Source organism: Camelus dromedarius, chromosome 17 (assembly GCF_036321535.1).
Source record: "Camelus dromedarius isolate mCamDro1 chromosome 17, mCamDro1.pat, whole genome shotgun sequence".
NCBI lineage: Eukaryota > Metazoa > Chordata > Mammalia > Artiodactyla > Camelidae > Camelus > Camelus dromedarius.
Genome location: NC_087452.1, coordinates 40,406,744 through 40,428,448, shown reverse-complemented (window position 1 = coordinate 40,428,448; position 21,705 = coordinate 40,406,744). Strand labels below are relative to the sequence as shown.

At 44.0% G+C, this 21,705-nt stretch overlaps 1 protein-coding gene and 1 long non-coding RNA gene across 4 annotated transcripts in view; one reads left to right on the top strand and one right to left on the bottom strand.

Moving 5' to 3' along the window:
- LOC135323362 (uncharacterized) overlaps positions 1-19,181 on the bottom strand; it is a 172,388-nt gene extending 153,207 nt beyond the window's left edge. Inside the window, exons 1-2 of the long non-coding RNA XR_010384925.1 lie at positions 18,623-19,181; positions 11,208-11,306 (exon numbers count right to left, since the gene is read on the bottom strand). This is a non-coding gene — a long non-coding RNA (uncharacterized LOC135323362). The remainder of the gene's footprint in view (positions 1-11,207; positions 11,307-18,622) is intronic.
- The window catches only part of MYRIP (myosin VIIA and Rab interacting protein), a 154,596-nt gene continuing 151,988 nt past the window's right edge, over positions 19,098-21,705 (top strand). The window contains exon 1 of one of the 3 annotated variants that reach the window (XM_064496689.1): positions 19,098-19,258. The gene's annotated coding sequence lies outside the window, so the exon portion shown is untranslated. Of the gene's footprint in view, positions 19,259-19,782; positions 20,058-21,705 lie in introns of those variants that run through there. The other 2 variants (XM_064496688.1, XM_064496690.1) reach the window with 2 other exon arrangements.

Here is a 21,705-nt window from a genome sequence, read left to right as displayed (position 1 = left end):
CTGGTTGGAATGTAACTGGTTGTCACTTTTCTGGAGAATCAAAGGGCATAACGTATCAAAGACTGAAATACCTTCATAATCTCTGCCCCAGAAATTCTACCTTTCGGAATTTTTCCTAAGAAAGTAATCAGATGTACACAAGACAACCTGTGTACAATCCAGGGAGGGTGGCAATATCAGTTACAGCTCAAACAGGGGTATTTCTGAAAGTGAATGGCAGTGCTCTTAAGAATTACCCCAGGACAACAGATGCCAACAGAGATGGTGTCAAACAAGCCAGCATGTATGACAAGGACCAGAAAAATGTATTATTTTTATAGTTAGGAAAAGAGAGTTAGTTTAAAATCTACTAAATGGTAGGAGAAAACAAAAGGGCAATGAATAAAAACAGGGCAGGAGTTGCAGGGCCTTCCAGTTTACCCAGACTGATTCTGCCTTTGCAGCATCAAAGGAATAGGCTACTTGGAGGATGAGATGCCTGGCTCCCTCTCCGCTCACCTGCCCACAGCCTGCTGTTGGACAACACGACCCTCTCCTGAATCTACATCAAGGATCACTCCATCCATTTTCTTAACCTTTAGGTCATCAGAACAATTGAACAGTATCTTAACTACATGACGAATCAAACATCCAATAAAAGAAAAGTCACCCATGAAAAGGAAGCCATTCCTTCACGCACATCTGTTAACACACCAAGAAAGACCACACCGAGAGAGAAGCTCTTACAGAGTTTTGTCGACAACCAAGAGTCATGGCCACTCGGAGGGTTGTCTCATTTGGCCAAACTTCCTTGAGAAAAATAAGATGAGGGAGGCTCTCAGAGAGGAAGAGATATTGGGATAAATTCTTGAAGGAAGTCTTCGTGTTCAGGGGCTGCAAGGAATCTTAGTGTAGGTGGTGCTTGAGATATGAGTGGAGATCCCAAGAGAAGGTTCCAGGAAGGGCATACTGAGAAGGGTGCATGGGTCCTTCCACTCCCCTGTTTCCCACGATAACTCTCAGGGCTCAAGCCTGGTACCTAAAGAGTCATTGCTGATTGTGTCACGGGTGTAACTGCTTTGCTGGGCTGAGAATGATCTGTATTACGTTACATCTCCGTGTTCACGGCTTCCTTCAGCAAAGATGACAATACAAGACACACCACTGCTCCTAGCCACCTTTGTCCTAACTCTAATGTACACAGGATGTGGAAACACTTGATGGTGTTGTAGCTGTAGGAGACCCGGGGGTGGATGCTCTTTCCACCGTCACTGTCTATCCAAAGAGAAGTGGAATTAGCAAGTCTCTTCTACAAATGGGAGCTCTCTGAACTATGCCAGGTAGGAGCAGACACAGTGGGGCTGATCTACAGGAGTGGTGTTACAGCAGTGGGTTGTCCCAGGTCTCTGAGAGGATTAGCACTTAGAAAATAATCTCATTGTGGGTGGTGGTGTAAAACAAAGGAACACAAGGGCAACATGGTTAAAGGGTAGATGGTAGCCAATATGCAGATCTCAGGACTATCCACTGACCTTCTTTGAGAAGGAGGTGGGAGATGCTGCCACCCTCATTCTACGAGAATGCACATGCTAGCACCTTACCTGCAGCAGAGCACAGATAGAGACATCTGTTTGATGGTGATGTCCTTTCTATACGGCACTAGTTTTTAACCTTGACTGCATTTTAGACCCACATAGGAGCTTTAAAGAAATAGCAGTGTATAGCCACCTCCTCCCTGAGACTCTGACTTAATTGCTTTGAGTACCTAGGTGTTGGTATTTCTTAAAAGGTTCCCTGGTGACTTTGACGTGCAGCCAGGTGGCCAACCTTCTGGTGCCAGGGTAATACTGAACGAACGCACCTTCTGGGCAGAGCCAATTATAAGGCACTCAGGGATGAGACCCAGGAACCGGAGCGGGTCTCGGCCCTGCTTGAAGAACTCACAGGCCCAGAGAAGGCTTCACAGTCACATGATCGTGTCCTAGTTAGAACCCTGAGAACACTCTGCGGTTTAAGAGTTCTAGAGATGTGTAAAACTTAGGAAGATGCAAGAAAAGAATGGACGAAAAGATTTGACGAGTTTGGAATATAAAACATGTGAGGCAAAAGTCAGAAGTTAGATTTATTTAGCCTGGAGAAGCACCGTTGGTAGAAGAAAAGTTAGCAGAATTAGAGTTAATTTCCTGACCATCTTTAAGTGTCTACGTATATTCCACATGAAGAAAAATCTAACATACAAAAATCCAAATGTGTGATGTAGACACAGGAGAGGGTCATCATTTATACCTGACCTACGTTCACAAATACACATAGATCAATTACAGGCAAGTGTTTACATAGCGTTTTCCATGGGCTGGATGCTGTTCTAAGTTCTGTGTAGACCTGTGCATATATTCACTCATTTAGCCCTTATAACAATCCTGTGGAATAGACATAAATATCACCCTTGTTTTAGGATGAGGAATTTGAAGCACTCAAAGGTTAAGTCACTTGCTTTCATTACTATGTGGAGCTGGAATTTAAATCTAAGTAGATTGGTTGCAGAGTCCATACTTTTGACCATTACTTTGTACTGTATGTACATGAATACATATGTATATGTGTATATGTATGTATGCATACGTGTGTGTGTACATATATATGTTACACTGTGAATGAGCATTTGTGTGTCCCTCTAGATACACACTGATAGGTAGATATGTACTACTGTGTGTGACACACACAGATAAGCATATATGTGTGTACATAATGTTTTAGTGAACATACGCACACATTTTGCTTTACAAAAATAGGCAGTTTCCTTTACACACTAAGCATACTTATTTAAATGATAATTTATAATATTGGGGTTTACAAGTAAGTACGCAAGACCTTTAAAGAGAAAAACACTTCTGTGATCATGTGATAACCTGTTACAAATCCTTTGCAGTGAAAGTATTTTTGAGACAGATTAATAGGAAAGCACAAGCGGCTCAATGGAAGGTCTTGTACATTTGTTCTGGGTCGGTTTAGCATGTGATGAATAAATGCGGTGAAAAATGTGTTCTTTTGGGATTTTCCTGCTGGACAAGAAACTAGAAGTCTGGCTCTTAAATATTAAGGCTGCAGTTTACTGACTGAACGGCACATTGTTCTCCTAATTGGCTAATTGGCCTTAGGGGAGTTTGGGGGGTGGTTTTGGGGAGGATGGCAGGTTCCTTCCTGCACACAACAGGACCATTAAAAAAAAAGCTTGCGTGAGATTTGCTTTGTTTTCTTTTGCTTTGCCTGTTGCTTTTTTAAAATGCATTAGGCAGGGTGCTTAAAGGATTGTCCAGCAAAGTAGTTGAAATCTCATTTTCATAAATGTCATCTAAAATAATTTTGGAAGTAAGGTCTGGGTTTTATTGCAATGATCTATTCAACAATGAATATGCACATGGTAATAAAAATTAAAATATCCCTCTTTTTCCTCTTGATCTACTTAAGATAAAATTTAGAAACTTTCCTATATTGGATTGAAATTCTTTATTTTTTTCACATTTTAGATTTGATAATTATAATGGGGCCTTAGTTGAAAGGTTAAGCCAAAATAAATGCACAATATCACCAGTTGGTCAATTTAGTTAAATGGTACTGAGTTTAAAGAGTGCGCAATAATAATGAAGAAACATAAATTGAGGAAGAGAAGTAAAACTCTCAGAAGCTTGAGAATGATGAATAAGTAGGAAAGATGATACCAGTTCCACTGGCCTTTGCTTCCATTGTAAGGAAGTTGTAGACAGGTGATGAAATATTTGAGCAGTGAAGATAAGAGACAGAGATGCTTTATAGAATACTGATGGTGAAGCTCTTCTTGTAAAAGGGCAGTTGTCAACTTGGTTGACACCTATTAAAGACCAAATTAGCCTGTTTTTTAAAAAGAGAAGCCCTGCAGAGTCATTCTTTCCCTAGGCTTACATTTCCTTTGTCTAGAAGGATGTGTGTTATGAATGTAAATGAACTTTTCAGACTCAGTTATAAAGTGATTTGTGGGGCATCGCTAAATTTCAGTCCTCTCCTTTAGCTGGATTTCCTGGGGGCTGTGTCCACCACCTCTCTTCCCATACGCTGTCCAGCCTCCCCTGCGATTAAGGTCTGTTGGGGACAGGGCGTATTTTGCCCCTCCAGCTTGCACCCTGCCCTTTTCTAGCTAAGTTTCTGCTCTAAACCCTTCCCTGTTTCCTTGCCCTGGTGAGTGAGGCTACAGCTCTAGGACCCCTGCTTTTATCCTTCTTGACAAAGACCTAATGCAGGTGTAGATCCTGGTACTATCTAGAAACCCTCATCAGGTCCTTCCAAGCAGTAGGTACCATTAGATCATATCTCCCTAGGGGAGACAAAAATCGGCCATCTTAGGAGGAAAGGACCTACACACTTCTCAAAGACACAGGACTTGTTTTAGTCATCTTCACATTTCCAGAGCCACCAACAGTGCCTCGTAGTCGCAGTTGTTCAGTAAATACTGGTTGCACTGAACTTGGACTCTTCCTCTCTCCCCCTCCCACCTTCATCCTCAGGGTCAGTGGCCCCATTATGGGTTTCTTTATGAAGCTACCATAAAAAATATTTTACTTCAATATCCCATGCTCTTGATTAGAAGAAGTAATGTTGTTAAAATGGCCAAACTACCCAAAGTAATCTATGACTTAATATGATCTCTATCAAATTATCCATGTAGGAGCTCATTTATATAAAGTAAAAAAAAAAAAAACAGGCTAAATTAATCTATGCGATTAGAAGTCATAACAGTGGTTACTCTCAAGACAGCGGTTCTCAACCAGGCATAATTTGGTCCCCATGGAATATTTGGCAGTGTCTGGAGAGACAATTTTGGTTGTCATCCTGGGGAAGAGGGTTGCTACTGGCAGCTAGTTGGCAGAGCCCAGGGGTTCTGCAAAACATCCTACAATGCACAGGACAGCTCTCTACAGCAAAGAACTGTCCAACCCCAAACCTAATAATGCTGGCGTTGAGAAGCACTATCTACCACTAGGGGTAGTGGTAATATTCTGCTTCTTTATCTGCATGCTGATTACACAAATGTGTTCCATTGGAAAATTCATCAAGTTATACACATATGGTATGTGTACTTTTCTACAGGTACACTGACTTTTAACAAAAAGTTTAAAAGCTACGTATGCTTGAGAAAACCTTTGTTTAATAAAAATACATCCTAGGATTCAACTAAATCAAGACTTAGTAGAAACAGAAAAAAATAATGTTTTACAGAAAAACCTAAATGTTTAATGATAAAACACAGTGCAAATATTTCCCTCATCAAACCTTGTATTAAACACCAGGATTTAGGATGCACTCTAAAATGGCAACGAAAGCTTCAAAAAAAAAAAAAAAGCATCATGCACTAAAAAAAATGCATGAATGTTTTATTTACCAGAAAATCCTGGTTGATCTGTAGATAGGAATCTGGCCAAATCACTTAGAATCAGGACTGTGGTGTTAGCATCTGCAGACACCAAAGAAGAAAACAGCTACTTTAAAAATGCCTCAGTGAGGCACATTTTTTTAAAAAAAAGCTCAATATTGCTAGTTATCAGAGAAATGCAAATCAAAACTACAATGAGGTATCACCTCACACCAGTCAGGAGGGCCATCATTCAAAAGTCCACAAACGATAAATGGTGCAGAGGATGTGGAGAAAAGGGAGCCCTCCTACACTGCTGGTGGGAATGTAGCTTGGTGCACCCTTCATGGAAAACAGTCTGGAGATTTCTCCAAAGACTAAAAACAGACTTATCATATGATCCAGCAACTCCACTCCTGGCATATATCCAGAATGAACTCTAATTCGAAAAGATATATGCAGCCCAGTGTTCATAGCAGTGCTATTTACAATAGCCAAGACATGGAAGCAGCCTAAATGTCCAACGACAGATGACTGGATAAAGAAGTTGTGGTATATTTACACAGTGGAATACTACTCAGCCATAAAAAAGAATAAAATAATGCCATTTGCAGCAACATGGATGGATTTAGAGATTGTCATTCTAAGTGAAGTAAGCCAGAAATGGAAAGAAAAATATATGCTATCACTCATACATGGAATCTAAAAAAAGAAGAAAGAAGACACTAATGAACTCATCTAAAAAACAAAAAGAGACTTGCAGACATAGTAAACAATCTTATGGTTGTGGGGGAAAGGGGGTAGGAAGGGATAAATTTGGGAATTTGAGATTTGCAGATATTAACTACTATACATAAAAATAGATTAAAAATATTTCTTCTGTATAGCACAGGAAACTATATTCAATATTTTATAACAACCTTTAATAAAAGAGAATATGAAAATGAATATATGTATGTATATGCATGACTGGGACATTGTGCTGTACACCAGAAATTGACACTTCATAACTGACTATACTTCAATTAAAAAAAAGAAAAGCCTCAGTGCCTCTTGCAGGACTTTGCTCTGCAGCCTGCACATCTGCAGCATCAACCTGTTCTGTGATTGCTGGTCTGCAAACTGGGCCCTGCACACAGAGGGCAAGGAGAGACTGAAACGAGAGGCAGACCATTCCAGATAAGTAAGTAGCAGGCTTAACAAGCAAGGGAACTTACATAGGAGGCTCGTCTTGGGCGGCTGCAAGACAAGTAGATGTCAACTGCCTGCCAGAATGTTATAAGTTTATATAGAACTGGGTTCAATCATATATACCCTTCAGATGGTCTCAACCACACTTTATGCTTTCAAGGATGTGTCTTTGAAATAGCTCCTAGTGTTGGAATGGTGACCAGAATGAACATGCCAAGGACAAGTCCAGCTCAAGGGTCAACTGGCTGTTATAGCCTATCAATTACCTTCTCCAACAGTGATGGGGTCCTTTGTTCCATGAAATTTACAAAGTTTTTCACAGCATAAATTGTCCTTGACAGAGTATTTTGAATGGGAGAGTCTACCGTGGTCATCCTGTCCATTTCACACCTGTATGCTGGGTGTGTTGAGGGCCTAAAACTTGTCTGTTTAATTTACAGGCCTCCAATCAAGGGAAGCCCCCTGGGGCAGAATGCAGGTCCCCAAATCACAGACTCCAGTCCAGATGGGAGGAGAACTTAGGAGGAGGTAAGTGTATTTTGTATGTTGAAGGGACATGAATAATTGTGGCCAGAAGATGGACTGTGGGAGACTATTTACAAAAAGGCCATAATGATTTCCTTCCCTGCGTGTAGGCCTCGAGACAGTGTGACTTTGCAGCTCTTTCCATATGGGAGATGGAGTCGATTTCTCCCCACTCTGTAAGTCTGGAGTGGACTTGAGACTTGTTTTGACCACGAGAATATGGGAAAGTGAGGCCACCCCAATTGAGAGCCTGGTCCTCAAGACGCCTTGCAGGCTCCTGCTTGCTTCCTTGGAACCTTGCCTCTGGCACATGAATAAGCCTGGGCTAGTCTGCTGGGTAACTAGAGACCACGTGGACTAGAGACAAGCCACCCCCTGCGAGGCCATCCTCGTGCGGCTGGCTGATCCAAGGGCTGTACACGCATGTACCAAATGAGTCCAGACGAGATCAGAAAAACCCCTCAGCTAAGCCCAGCTCACACTGGCAACCCACAAAACCATGAACAAATAATTCGGGATGATTTCTTATACAACATATACCTTTGTTCTCAGAAAAACGACTATAAACAGCTCTGGCATTTATTCTGTTTGTATCAAGTCCAGTTTTATTAACAGCCTCACTTTCTCAATAGTTGAGTGGAAGTCCCTAAACTGAATATCAGTGACCTTATGCAAGTAACCCAGCTCAAACACTGTGGCCAGGGGGTTAGACACTTGGTGGCCATCCCTGGGTTCTTCCCAGAAGCTGGGGCCATGGGATGGAGTGTGACAAAGTGACGATTCCCAAAAGGTTGAAAAATAATAGATGTCCAATGCACAGGACGCTCTATCTCACTGCCTCTAATGTGAGAATTCAGCTGCTATGATGTTTCCAGCTGGTTGATCACTCATTGCTTTGTAGATTCTGCCATCACCACAGGCAACAGAGCAATTCATTCATTACTTATTCTACTTGCATAATTTGAAATATGGACGATCACTCGGAAAAAAAAGTCTATTAAGAACAAATTCTGTATTTTGGATGCTTTAGGGTTTGGATTTCAGGATAATTTATTTTCTACCATATTTTATTCTTGAAGCATATCAGAGCTCTTTTCTCCTGCAAATGAAGGAATGGTGTGTTGGACAATTTTGTGCCCTGACATACTATGGAATGAGATGCATTTTAGGGAATATCTTTGTTTTTACAGGAAGTAGAAGGACTAAGCAAAATATGAAGAAATGTTGTTAATGCTTGAAATAATAAGTATGGAAAGAATGGACAGATAATGGACAAAAGAATACTATTTCCTTTAGTCTTATTTAATAAGCCCTGTCTTCCAGCCTTTTGATTTTCTCTGGATGACTTGCAGATGTGCTTGACTTGAATTCATTTACCGTCAAACGTAATGAAGACTAGAGGTGGACCTGGCATATGAGTGGGAAATCCGATGGAAAGAACTGACAGGACTTAATCTTTCAGCAGATGAAGACAGTCTGTGCTCCTTCTGTTAAATCACTGATTTTGTGATGGGTAATTCACCAAATCACCCCAGTGACTAAACCACTGGGGAGGGAAGTATAATATATTCATAGGTTGGGCTAATCTGCGGCTGTTAAAATAGTGTTTCTGAGGAGTATTAGTTGACATGGAAAAGTGTACATTTTTTTGCCAAGTGAAAAAATATTTCTAGAAGTGTATTATATCATCATTATATGTGTGTGTATGTTTTGTTATAGATACGTGTATATATACACATTCCAAGTGGGATTTCTAAAGACAGATAATTTGAGTTCATTTCTCCCTTTCTTTATGCTTTATAGGCTTCCAGTGTTAGAATGTGTTACTTTTGTAATCATAAAATATAAAAATGAAAATGCAAAATGTATCAATTAACTATTATGGTACCACATTGGAAGTCATGCTGTCAAAATATTTGTAACTAGATTAAAACAATTCCCTAGCTCCTCAAGATGCACCCTCTTGTGTGAATTTTGAAATTAGTATTGCAGTCTGATGGGGATGTTCTTCTGAGGGCTGCCAGATCTAAGCGAAACTAAAGAATTACCGACAGCTATAGAACACACCCTGCGTGCCAGACCCTGTTCTACGTATTTTACATGCTCTAATTCATGTCACACTCATACCATTGTATGCGGTAGTTACTATTATTATCATTTGATACGTGAGAAAATTGAAGTACACTTTTAAGTTAAGATGGGTGGAGTCAGACTCCAGAGTTCTTGCCCTTGACAACTACTCTACAGTTCTCTCCTGTTTTGTGAGAGAGGGCATTCCAGGGATTCCTCAACTGAAAAGGAAGGACTTCTCAGAAAGAAAAGCAGAACTGGGGGTGCAGAGTTCAAGCAGTCATGAGAAGGCCTTGACCTCCCTTTCTTTGTCTGTTTCACGGAGGAATTCATCTTGAACTTTGAAGACAGCTTCTAACATGTAGAAGCTGAAGGGGGATGCAGGAAAGAAGAGACACCAGCACGATCTCTACCTTAAGCGGTCCCATTTGTAAAGGCTGGGATATCCCAGGGCATGCTGTCCATAAGGTATTGGTTGTGTGGTAAAATAAAAGGTTCTATGTTTTCATAAGCTTGAGAATCGCGGGACTAGGAAGAGCTATTGCAGGACTTCTCAGAGCCTTTATTATGTTCATGTACATTTTAGTATCTGTGCACCATTTAGTATACAGTGTGCACCATTTCTCAACTTTGTTCAATCACAAAATGTCTTTCCCATGGAGCATCTTCTAACATTTCCCCAAGTTAATGTTCTCTGGAAAAAAATCTGGGAAACTGGTCTCAAATAATGGTACTCTCTGTATTATTTCAATTTTCTCTTGATCACCAATGATTTTTTTTTTTTAACATCCAAGCCTTATCTTAAGTGTCCTCTGGAGAAAGAAGGAAAGGATTTGGATCCCTGTTTGGATGTATTTATTAGAGGAAGGGTAGCAGTCTCCTGAGGTCAACATGATAGATGCAGCCATGAGCACCTATGGGAAATACATTTTGGTAATGAAACAGGAATGGTGTCTAAAATGTCACCCAGTCCTCCAGGAACAGCACAGTCCTCCATGTAATAAAACCTGGGAGGCTTATTGTTAATGAAGTGGCATTTCTTTCTAGTAATGTTAATTGAGGTTGGTTCACTGAATTGCAGGACTTCCTGGATGAAATATAGTTACCACATAAGCATGTGGAAGAGCTTACCATCAGTGATTTAAGTCAAAAGACATGATGGCCACGACATGGGAATGATGCTACATTCTCATTTTTCAAATGGCAAAGAAATAAGACAGCTTCGAATAACTCAAATGTCAGTGTGGACAGCCCCTCCCAGAGCCTGCCTCCTGCACATGCTCATCTTAAAAAATACCGTCAAGTATACATGTGTTTGAGTAGTCAGGTCATAAATGGAAAAAAGTTGAAAATTCACGTAAGGAGGAGACTGCCAGGTAAATTATTACTAGGGAGCAACACTGCTTGCTGATGTAATTAACTGCTACATATTCAAAAATGTTTTTGGAAATGCTTTGAAATTGCAACTGTGGCTTATTTTCAGAATGGTGGAGTGAGAACGAGAATAGTGAAGGAAAGGCTTAGAAAATCACTAAAATAAATTGTCAGATGGCCTCTGTGAGTGAGACCTCCCTAGATCGTCCAGCCATCAGCCAACCCACTTCCTGAATGGGCAAGGCAACGTAAGCTGAGCCAGCCCCATTCCAAAGAACCACCCAGCCAACCCATAGAAAGATGAGCTAAATAAGTGCTTGTTGCTTTAAGTTGCTACGTTTTGAGATGGTTTGTTACATAGCGGCTAACTAATACAGTGTTCTGGGCACGGTGAGGGTTTGGGGTCCTTCCCTTGATGACCTGACCCCACTGTGGCTCTTAATGTCTTGACAGAGCCTCTGAATTTCAGACAAATTCTGCATCCGGTCCCACGGCAAGCCACCTCACATCCCCTGCAAGAGGATTGCCTAGTCCCTCCCAGCAGTGGCCCCTACAAGCTTGCTGGCTCTCAACTCCTAGTACCTTCCACATTCTTTCTCAGGGAGTATCCAGAGATTGACGAATTCCTCCTTTGCTGTGTAGGAGCCCAGGGAGTATCGGGGTACCATCTCCTGTGCTTTCTCACCTTAAATCTGCCACAGTTCCATTCCTCTTTGGCAGCAGCTGTGCTGTGTCACCAGATGGGATCCATGTGAGGCTGTCTCCTTCTATAATTCCAGATGGGCTGTGGAAATAAAGGAAGACCACGCAAATAAGAAAGCCACCATCACTTGTGTTTGGTAAAGTCACAGGCAGGCAGGAGTGTAGGAATGTTTCCTAATAAAGGAAAAAAGGAAGGCTTTAGAGATGCTCTGATTGGAGGCTGTTGGCATAGGAAATCTAGCTGCAGGTTAATTAGAAGTGGGGCATCTTATGCAATCGGTTTGGAAAACGTGTCTGGCTTTCTCTGGTTGGTCCTGCGTTGGAAGCTGGGCTAAAAATATAAAGGTTGGCAATTATTAACAAAGTGCTAATTGTTGTAGGCTAATTGCTACAGAGGCTGTGTTTTCACTCCCTGAACTGGTCACTGTCGAGGTGGTGAGTCAACAGTCTATCGTCACTTATGGGCTGGCCACTGTCTATTTGTGTATCAGTCTCTCAGTCCCCCTCTTTGGCCACCGTTTCACTTTCATGATGTTGACCAATTCAGGGAAGACTCCAGATACAGAACATCACTGTTTAGGGGGATTGTTCAGTTGTCTCCATGGTCAACTGTACTGCAAGATCATCATGAGCTTTTTGTTGTTGTAGCATCACGGTGATCAGCAGGCAAGAGAGTGGCTGTGCAGGAGGACTGAAGACGCTGGATAAAATGTAAGGGGCCAGTATCATGACAACTGACAAAAACAAGAATAGTTAATAGTCCCTAGGAGATAAGACGCTTTAGAACCAGGAACCCAGTGGCCCGACTTAGGCCAAGTGAACGAATCCCATGGGCCGTAAGGAACAACCTGAAAAAGCCAAGTATTTTTTTTCCTGAAGGCACTGTCTTGCTTGTTCTACTTTGCCTGTTTCATTAATCCAAGTACAGCAAGAAGCGATAGCAATGGCACAGACACCTCTGTGGACTAGCCTACAAGAAATCTAGAGCAATACCGTTGTTCATCACGACTTGTGCCAATGAGTTAAGATCGCTGTGTTTCACCTAGGATGGAGATGGGAGTGCTAATAACTTCTGCCAAAGTTAATAAGCTTGTTATAGTACTTTACTTGAGCGATTCACACCATCAGGGGAACACTGCTCTGATTGTTCACATAAACAATTAGTCAGTAATTTCCCCAGCTGGAGTGCCTGAATAATCAAGGGTAGGCTCGTCTGGGAACTTACATTTGAGTTGGATTTTTCTAAGTTGGTAATAATATAGAATTAGGGTCTCTGTGTACAAACAAGCCTTGGAATACGACTCCTAAACTGCATGAGGAAAACAAAACCAGAAGACAACAATAACAACAAAACCAGGCATGCTGGCTGCAAAAAGAGAAGTATCCAGTAAGGGGCACATGGAGACCCAGGAGAAAAGGAGTTGTTGCCAGAGGGAAATCAGAAGAAAGGCCTTACATTAGCCAAGTTACATATCTATCAGTCCTCAGTCTCTTCCAGGTGGCAAGTAATTGGCCTACAAATGTTACTGAATACAAATGATGTAGAACCAATTGTAATAACTGATTCTTTTCCAGAGAGAGAATTGACACGATCAAATTCACATGCTGATTTATTTAAGTTCATTTATTTATGTAGATGTAAATGCCATTGGCTATAACTCCCTATGACCTTGCTTGACAAGACTGCAATTGTCCAGAGGTTTTTATCGTGATGATCTGGTGATGGATGAAATACATAACAACCAGCAAAATTCGGGTTAGTGGCTTCTGTCTGGGTGTTAGAAACTGTGCTCTGACCTAACGATTATAATAAAAAGGAAATAAAAGAGAAAAAGTGTCAGAATGGATGAACAAAAACCAAGGTTCTGTAGAAAATGAGAAGGAAAATGGTTATAAGCAAGTAGATGAATAACAAAATAGGAATTAGTCAGGGGTCTTAACCCCATGTCTTGGGCAGAAGCTGTCTACCACCCTAAGTCAGCTGCATATTCCAAAGGTCTTGGGTCAGCTGCTTACTTCCAAAGATTGGCTGCAACTAGATGATTTCTGAGAATCCTAAATTTGAGGTTCCTTCAAACACAACCCAAGACAGAAACACAAAAGAGAGCAAAATGGGTTGATTCCACCAAGGATGCCAAACAAATGGGACAAGTAACAAAACCCAAGCACCAAACTGAGAACAAACAGCTGAGGAATTCAACAGAGAGAGAGCAGAGTTCACACCCAGGGCTGACTTGCCATGTTGGTGAGAACTTAACAAGCCGCAAGCAGCTCCGTGTGCCTGGATGAAGACTGGGGTCTGCAGTGGTAAGCAGAGCAGAGCGTCTTGGTGGGACCTTTAGGAAAACTGTGGAAATAAATGAAGATCACCAAATGAGAACAAAAAGAGGCTTCTGCTTTTGAGCTTGTGTTTGGCAGAGACTCAAAGGCAAGCAGGGGAGCAGGAAAGCTTCATAATGAGAAAAAGAAGGCTTCACTTGTGCTCTGATTGGAGGCTATCAGCATGGGGAAGCTGGAGGTGACTTAGCTAGAAGCAGGGTGGCCTGTGATGGGTTTGGGAGCATTTCTGGCTTTCTCTCCCTAGTCTATTTGTGTGTGGGGTGGGGGGGGAGGTAATTCGTTGTTTTTTTTTTTTTTTTTTAATCGAGGTACTGATTGAACCCAGGGGATTGAACCCAGGACCTTGTACATGCTAGGCAGGCGTTCTACCTCTGAGATATACCCTCTTCCCCTCACTTCCTAGTCTTAATTGGAAGCAGGGACAGAAAAAAAAAAAGGGGGGAAGCTGGTAACCACTGACCAAGTCCATTGAGGGCTGATTGCTGCAGAAGTTGAGGTTTGTCTCCCTGGGCTGGTTGCTGGAGAGGCCATGGGTCAGAGTCCTATTGCCATATGTGGTCTGGCCATTGTCCATCTGTGTATTCAGTCTCTCAGGAGCTCAACTCTACTATTCAGGGTCCACCTCAAATGCTATATGGTTTCCATCTTCTAGTCACCCTCCCACATTTCCCACCAAGGAAAGATTTAATCCTAGATTCATGGGAGAACCAAACAGTATCTTTCCACGGTACTCACATTCCTTCCAAATTATTCTCTTGCTCTCTTGGAAGAGAATGTGCTTTTTTCTTTCTTCCTATAGAGTAGAAGCTACTCCTACTTTACACCCCTTTCCCCGACCCTTAGATATTTATGTTCCAAATAGGATCCACTATTCTGTCTCCTGGAGCCAGAAGCCTCTTGGCTCTGCCTTAAAGGTAGTGGTGGTGCTGGTAGAGGGGAGATTGCTGACAGCTGAAATATCCTCAATGAACTGGTAATATCATTGCAACCAGCACAGAGATTCTTCCAGTCTCGAAGGAACTTGAAAATACATGAAAATTCAGGTCACCTGATTGGAAAGATCAGTCTGAATATTCAGCAGGCATGGAAGCCTCTCAGCATCTTTGAATTGTAAATGGTGGTGTAAATTTTCTCTTGCATCCTCATTTATTCAGTGCATATTTATCCAGCACTTCCTTTGTGTTAGGCTCTGTCCGAGGCACTTCGAGATACCAGTGAACAAAACAAAGAGCTCTGCCCTCACACAGCTTATATTCCAGTGCAGGCATACAGACAATAAATAGGAAACAGAGTAAGAAAGTGAATAGTGTGTTAAAGGGTGACAAGCGCTATGGAATAAAGAAAACGCAGAGCAGGGAGGATCAGGCAGAGGAAAGAGGGCAGGTCCATCTGTCTTCTTTTCTTTGCCATTTCAATAACAACCTTATTGCTAAGCCTCAGTGAATAAGATCAAGACGATTAAACCATTCCTCAGGGTTTGAGGATTGTTATGAAGGAGGAACACACTCACACATACGGCCCTGGACAAGTTTTTGGGCCTTATTGCTAACTTTTTTAGTCATTAGCACAGCTGCAGGCTCAGTCAGCTGCTGTGGATCTGAACTGGTTCGAGATTCGGAGAAGTAGTGTATCTGATTTGGCTATAAAGGTTATTCACCAAGTCTGGGCTTTATTGCAAGGACCTGATTTATAGTTAGGAAAAGTCGTAACAGGAGACAGTCACAAACCAAGGCTCTGTAAGTCAGTAATCATCTACATGCCTGTAAAATAATGTTGCTATTGTCAGTAGCTCTCAGCAACTTCAAGGTCCCTTATTAGATGCCCTAGTCAGTGAATGACAAATTTTTTATTATTTCCACATTGTCCTTCCGGGGTGGAATCAACTTTGCTGAAGAAAGCAGCAAAGCTTTTTAAAAGCTGTTATTTAGTAGGAAATGAAGAGCTGCATAATAAAATATTAGTTGTTCTAAAAAAAAAAAAAAAAAACAGAAATTGTTCTAAAAAATAGGAAAATTCTGTACTTTCCAGAAACAAATTCTTTTCACCACATTTCTATTTCTACTTAGTCCAGTATGATCTGTTTCCTAACTGAAGATACATATCTGGTCATGTGTCTTTTATTTTTCTAATTCATCACTGCTGAAGGGCAGAAAATCCAGAATTTCCATTTTGAAGCCTCCCTTCCCACTTGAGTTGCCCAAAGACACGCGTGTTTACTTAATCCATTGGGGTCCATCTTGTTTCCTCACACAGCAGGCAAACTGGACGTGTGTCATGGTCCTCTGGTCTCATGGTGGGGCTTTGAGGGCTGGTCTGATGTGGCTGGGTTTGTACAAGCTTTTGTGTGAATGGAAGTTTTCATTTCTCTAGAATAAATGCCCAAGGTGAAAAGGATGGGTTGTATGGGCAGTGGGGGCGCTGGGGGGGTCTGATTTAGTTTTAAAAGAAATAGTCAAACTATTTTCCAGAGTGGCTGCACCATTTTATATTCCCACCAGCAATGCATAAGTGACAGTTTCTCTGCCTCCTCCCCAGCATCTGGTGTTGTCATTATTTTTTATCTTACCCTTTCTGACAGGTATGGACTGATACCTCATTATAGTTCTAATTTTCTTCCCTAATGGTTAATCATATTGATCATCTTTTCACGTGCCTATTTGCCAGCTGTCTGTCCTCTTTGGTGAAATACTTCTACACGTATTTTGCCCATTTTCTGATTAGATTGTTTGGGGGTTTATACTGCTGAATGCTGAGAGTTCTTTATATATGCTAGATACAAGTCCTTTTCAGATGTTATTTGAAAATATTTCCCCCGATACCATCATTTGTCTTTTCATCTTCTTAACAGGGTCTTTCACAGAACACATTTAAAAAAATTTTTTTGATGACGTCCAATTTTTCCTTTCATCCACTTACTTTTCATTCAACACTTAATTATTGTATGTCTACAATTTATCAAGGTAATGTTCCAGGTACCCATAGGAAACAGAGACGTGACATGGTCCCAACTTTGAGGCATTTCCAGTCTAGTTGAGGAGACTGGAGATACACCCAAATAACGCACATTATATAACAAGTGCTAAGTGGCATAGGAGAGGGAGAGAGACATTTTTTGGAAAATCAGATACGTTTTGGCTGATAGGGAAGTAGTGGGTGAAGGTCTCACCACTTCTATGCCAGAGAATGCCACAAAATGGCATAGAAACGTCCTCTATAGACTCATTTTTTCCAGGTTAAAAAATATAATTTTTAGATAACATATGTTAAATTTTATTATGTGCAAAGCAATTTCATATACATGGTATCAATTAATAATAATCTTGTAGGGCAGTGGAGAGGATTACACTATATTTTACATTTAGGGAATCTGGGTTTCAGCACAGTTAAGTAAGCTGCTCAAGGTCACACAGACAAGAAATGGTAAGCTTGTGATTAATGCCCATTTAATTTTACCCAGAATCCTTCTGAGACACGTCCTTTTCCAGTATAAACTCATCAATCTTCTGGCTAAGAAATGGGCTGTCTGATTCACATTTTAAAAGAAGGCACAAAAACATTTCCTTGGTACACAAAAGTCAATGAGCTCTTCATGATAAAGGGAGAATCTATTAAAACTCTTACAGTGATCAAGATTATGCAGAAAATGGAGAAGCAAGCACTGCCTGTGATTCATGAGGGGGCAAAAGAAGGGATGGATATTGCTGGACTTCAATAAAATTTTGCTGGATGGCAGCTCAGGATGGAGTAATCAAGGAGGTAGCATTTTAAGTCACCTTCTTGTTACTCAAATCATCTTCAAATGCCAAACCTTTCATGGGGAACGTAAAAAAAATCAGTAATAGCTCTAGTGAAGTACTGAACCTGCGCTTGTTTCTGACCTAAAGGACAACAAATAGGGAACTCGGGCTCTTTCTCAGTCATCACATCTCTGGATTTCCATCTGTACTTTCTTCCTGTTTTATTTGTGACCTTGTCCAAATCACTGAACAATTCTGTATTTGTCTTTCCTTTAAAATGTTTATAACTTAGGGAAGATATTAGGATCTTGTTTCTGAAAGAGCTTGTAAAGAGGTGAGTTTATATTTTAGGTTAGTTTTGCAAACAGTTTTGCAAACACATGCATGATGTCAAATAACCTTTGAACCCAGCCCCCATTCTTGTCCTGATGCAGCCACTGGCAGGCTACATGTGGACTACAATTGTTTCACATTCTTCATTCCAACTTTGACCCTGCTGGCCTGCAGAAGTGGAGGTCTTCACAATGTCTGGACATAAATGAACATGCGTGTTTACATGTGGCTTACTGTGGACCAATCATGAACTACCTGCAAACATTTGGGCAGATTTACTCTCACCACTGTGTTCACCTCACTGCTGTTGCAAACAATCAGAATCCCCAAGTTCTAGACAGCTCAAGGGGTAGGGTATGACTGAATCAGGGCAAATGAGGCTTCTTGGGTTTAATGTGCACTCTGGGAAAGAAAAGACTCGCCTCATTCTTGTATCCTTAGGGTTGAGAAGACAAGCTTGAAGCTGCCAGGGACCACCACATGGAGTAAGTCAGCTTAACAATGAAGCCCACAGAGAAGAAACAGAGAGGAGACGGGGAAGGAGAGAAGAGGAAAGAGGGAGGGAGGAAGAGAAAGTTCTACTTTTGACATCACTTGAGAACCCCTGAATCCACCTGTGCCTGAATTTAGACCTACCATGTTATATACAACAAAAGGTAACAATAACTTAGACAAATACGTTTGGTTGTGTATATATAGATTCTCTCTAGGAGTACACACCAAAGTGATAGCAATGGTTGCCCCCAGGAGGAGAAATTGAGAGGCTGGGAGACAAGGGTGGCAGGGAGTCTTGTTGACTGTGTATTCATCTGCACTTTAAAAATTTCGTACCACTGTCAATGCTAATGGAGCAGAGATAAATAAATTAAAATTGAATGTAAACGAAATAGAAACAAAACACAAACTGTCTTCCACTTTGACCAGTTTGTGGATAATAAAATCCCCTTCAGAGAGGGAACCAGATCTTTAGAAAAATCAACTCCTTTACCTTCCAAGTTCCCTTCTTAAAGGATTTTTTGGTTCTCTTTTGGCTGCTGCGGACAGATCAGCAAATGAGCCGTCCATTTCTACTGCGCAAATTTACACGGCGAGGACAGCCTCAATCCAGGGTCCTGAGAGAGGATTTCCAGGGTTTTAGGAATCACCCATGTAGCTTTATTCTGATGGCGCGACTTCTGTCCTGCAGCGAAAACTGACAATGCGTTTTCACAGCCGAGTTGTTGGGGGCTAAGGCAGTCCGTGTTAAGAGGATTCCGGGCCCTGTGCCCTGATGGATGCAAATACGCAATGAAGCCCTGGCCTGGAGGGGACCCGTTCCGGGCCCTGGAACTCTACGCAAGAGCCCAAACGCGTTCTTCACCCGCAGCAATCTCTGGGCGTTCTTCTGACAGCGTGGGCTCACTAACCCGGCGGTGCGGCAGAAATGCGGGCTTTGGGACACTTGGGCGCGCAATAGCCTGGGACAGCAAGCTCTCCGAGCCAAGCTCGAAACCAGTCAGTCCGTGTTGAACGAAGGAGCGTCGCTAGCGCAGTAAATTCAGGAGAGAATGAAACGGTGACTTGAAATACCTAGGCACTGTGAAGTGAGGAAGAGCTGCTTTGGAGACGCGCTAAGCAGGCTCTGGTGAGTCCGGGTTGGGGGAGGGCGCCCACACTCCGGGAGCCAGGCCGGCCCCGGATTCGGGTGACCGGTCACCCGGCTGTCAGGGAGGGTCCGGGCACCCTGGGCTCAAGGGCAGAGGCAGGAAAAGCCTTACTTCAAAGCTAGGAATGACCTGAGGTCTCGCCTGGGGACTCGCGGGTCACGGCCCCAACACCTCACAGGTCGCCGAGGAAGAGACCAGCCTGAGGCGCGAGGCCGGGTCCCTGGCGCGCGCGGCCCCAGCCCCGCCTCCCGCTGCGCCCCGCCCCTCCCTGCGCACGCCGCCCGCGCGCACGGGGAGCGCCGGAGAAGCCCGCCGGGCAGGCACCCCCGGCCCCGGCGCAGGCGCGAGCACGCGCTCCCCTCCCGCTGGGCGCTCCGCTCGCGCCCCCGCTCCGCCTCCGCACGCGCCTCGGGCCGGGGGCGTCTCTGATTGGCCGTCGGCCGGGCCAGCAGGTGTCGGCAGGGGCTGTGGCCAGGCTGGCCCTGGCTGCCTGCGGCTTGGGCACCTCCCTCGCAGACGTTGCCGCCGCCACGCTCCCGCCTCCTGCGCCCGCTCCGTGCTCCCGCTGCGGCTGCGGTTCTGGCGGCCGAGTCCCCGCGGCGCTGCAGCTCATATCTGGCGCGCCGACCGCCCCGCGCCCCTGCCTTGCTGCCCGCAGCCTCCTGATCCACGGGGCGCGCTGCGGCAGGTACCCCTGGCGTCCTGAGGCGCGCTGGCCTGAGCCCGGCCGCCATCGATGACCCGTGTCACGGACCTGCTCCAGCCGGGCCACTCCGTGTGAGTACCGCCCCCTCCCCTTCAGCGGCTTTGCGCCACTCTCCCTCTTACGTTGCCGCAACTTCGGGGGTGGGCGTGTGGAGGTGTCTAGCGTCCCCGCTAACCCTGTGCGCGTCCTAAACCAGGGCCCCCCCGGCGCGGCCAGTCAGCCTCTGCGGAGGGGCGTGGGGGTGGGTATCGAACTTGCTAGGGGGTCGTCGCAGAATCGAAACCGCCCCTTTCTCCCACTGCCGGGGTCTGAGCTCGGCTCTGCGTTTCCTTCGCGGTTTCCGACCCCCTTTGGCCACGTAGCTCTTGGGCTGCGGTTCACCACGCACCTACTACGCTCCGGGCGCGCCGGCTGGGCGCCTCAAACCCTCGGGTAAGCTCCGAAGAAGCCCAGCGCGGCGGACTTGACTCTCACCTACTCTTGATTTCTGTAAAATGGGGCTAATCGGGGACTCGCTCAAGGTCACGGCAGGTGCACATAATAAGAATCGGAGTTGAGAGCTTCTGGCCCGGTTCTTGGATAGCCTGGGGAAGGGCGGCCGTTCGGGGTGGGATAGTGCTCGCTTCAGCTTCATCCCGGTCTCCTTGCGCCAGCTCCCTCCCTTCCAACTCCGCCGCATTTGGAGGGGTCGGGAGCTGACTCTAAGGGACCATACAGAGGTTTGGAGGTAGCCGCGGGGGACCTTCCGGGAGCGCGGGGCGGAGCGGTTCCGCGTTGGAACCCCTGGCCCCTACGGCATCTGCTGCAGCCCCTCCATCCCCTGTCACTTAATTTACTGCCTCCGCAGAGTAGGGGAACTCGCTAGGTCCCTGCCCTTAGATCCATCCCGTTTTGTTTCCCAAGTAAGCCCTATCCCCGAGGATAAGTATGTGAGAGACTAGAACTACACACACCAGTTTGGGCCCCGGGGCTTCCTAAGAGAAGCGGTGCGCTCTGGGGTTAGTACCCATCTGCTCTTAGAAAATGCCCTGAGTCTGGCTTCACTTCTGCCAGCTCCGCTCCTTACCACTTGATCTGGATTTGTTTCACACTTTTCCAGGGGAAGGTGGAGTCCAGTCCCAAAATGTGTAAATGTCGCCAGAAGTGCCTCGTTTACTCCAGATCCTTTGAGGCAGCTCCTGTGGGGCTCTGGGCGGATTCTCAGCGCTCTGGGCTGGGAGAGGATCACCCCTCCTCTTTTGACGTTATCACCCTGTTCTTCCAACTTAGCCTCCCTCGCCCCAACTCAGAGATGAGATGACCACTTAGTTTTATGATGTCTGACAAACATCTTTGAACCTCAACTCTTTAATCTATAAAATGGAATAATCCCTGCTTTTAATCTCACTGAGGCAGTTGAGGGTTCAGAGGACATGACAGATGTGAAAGTCAAAGAAAGACAATCTAAGAGGATCTAGCTGTGGGTGGAAATGGGGGTGATTTAAATAAATTTTCACAGCAGCCTCTGGGACCTATTCACAGATCTAAAAATCCTTCTTTCCAGACAAATTTAGTTTGGTAAGGCTTTGAAGTTACTCCTCTCCATCTTCCCGTTGATGTTTCTGGCCTGGCCATGGACAGCCCTCTCTCTCTTAGTTACCCCCACCCCAACACATCTGCGGCGTGTCTCTGTGGGATGAAAGCTAGCTGTCTCTGTGGGGCTGGGGCAGTCTCTGTGGA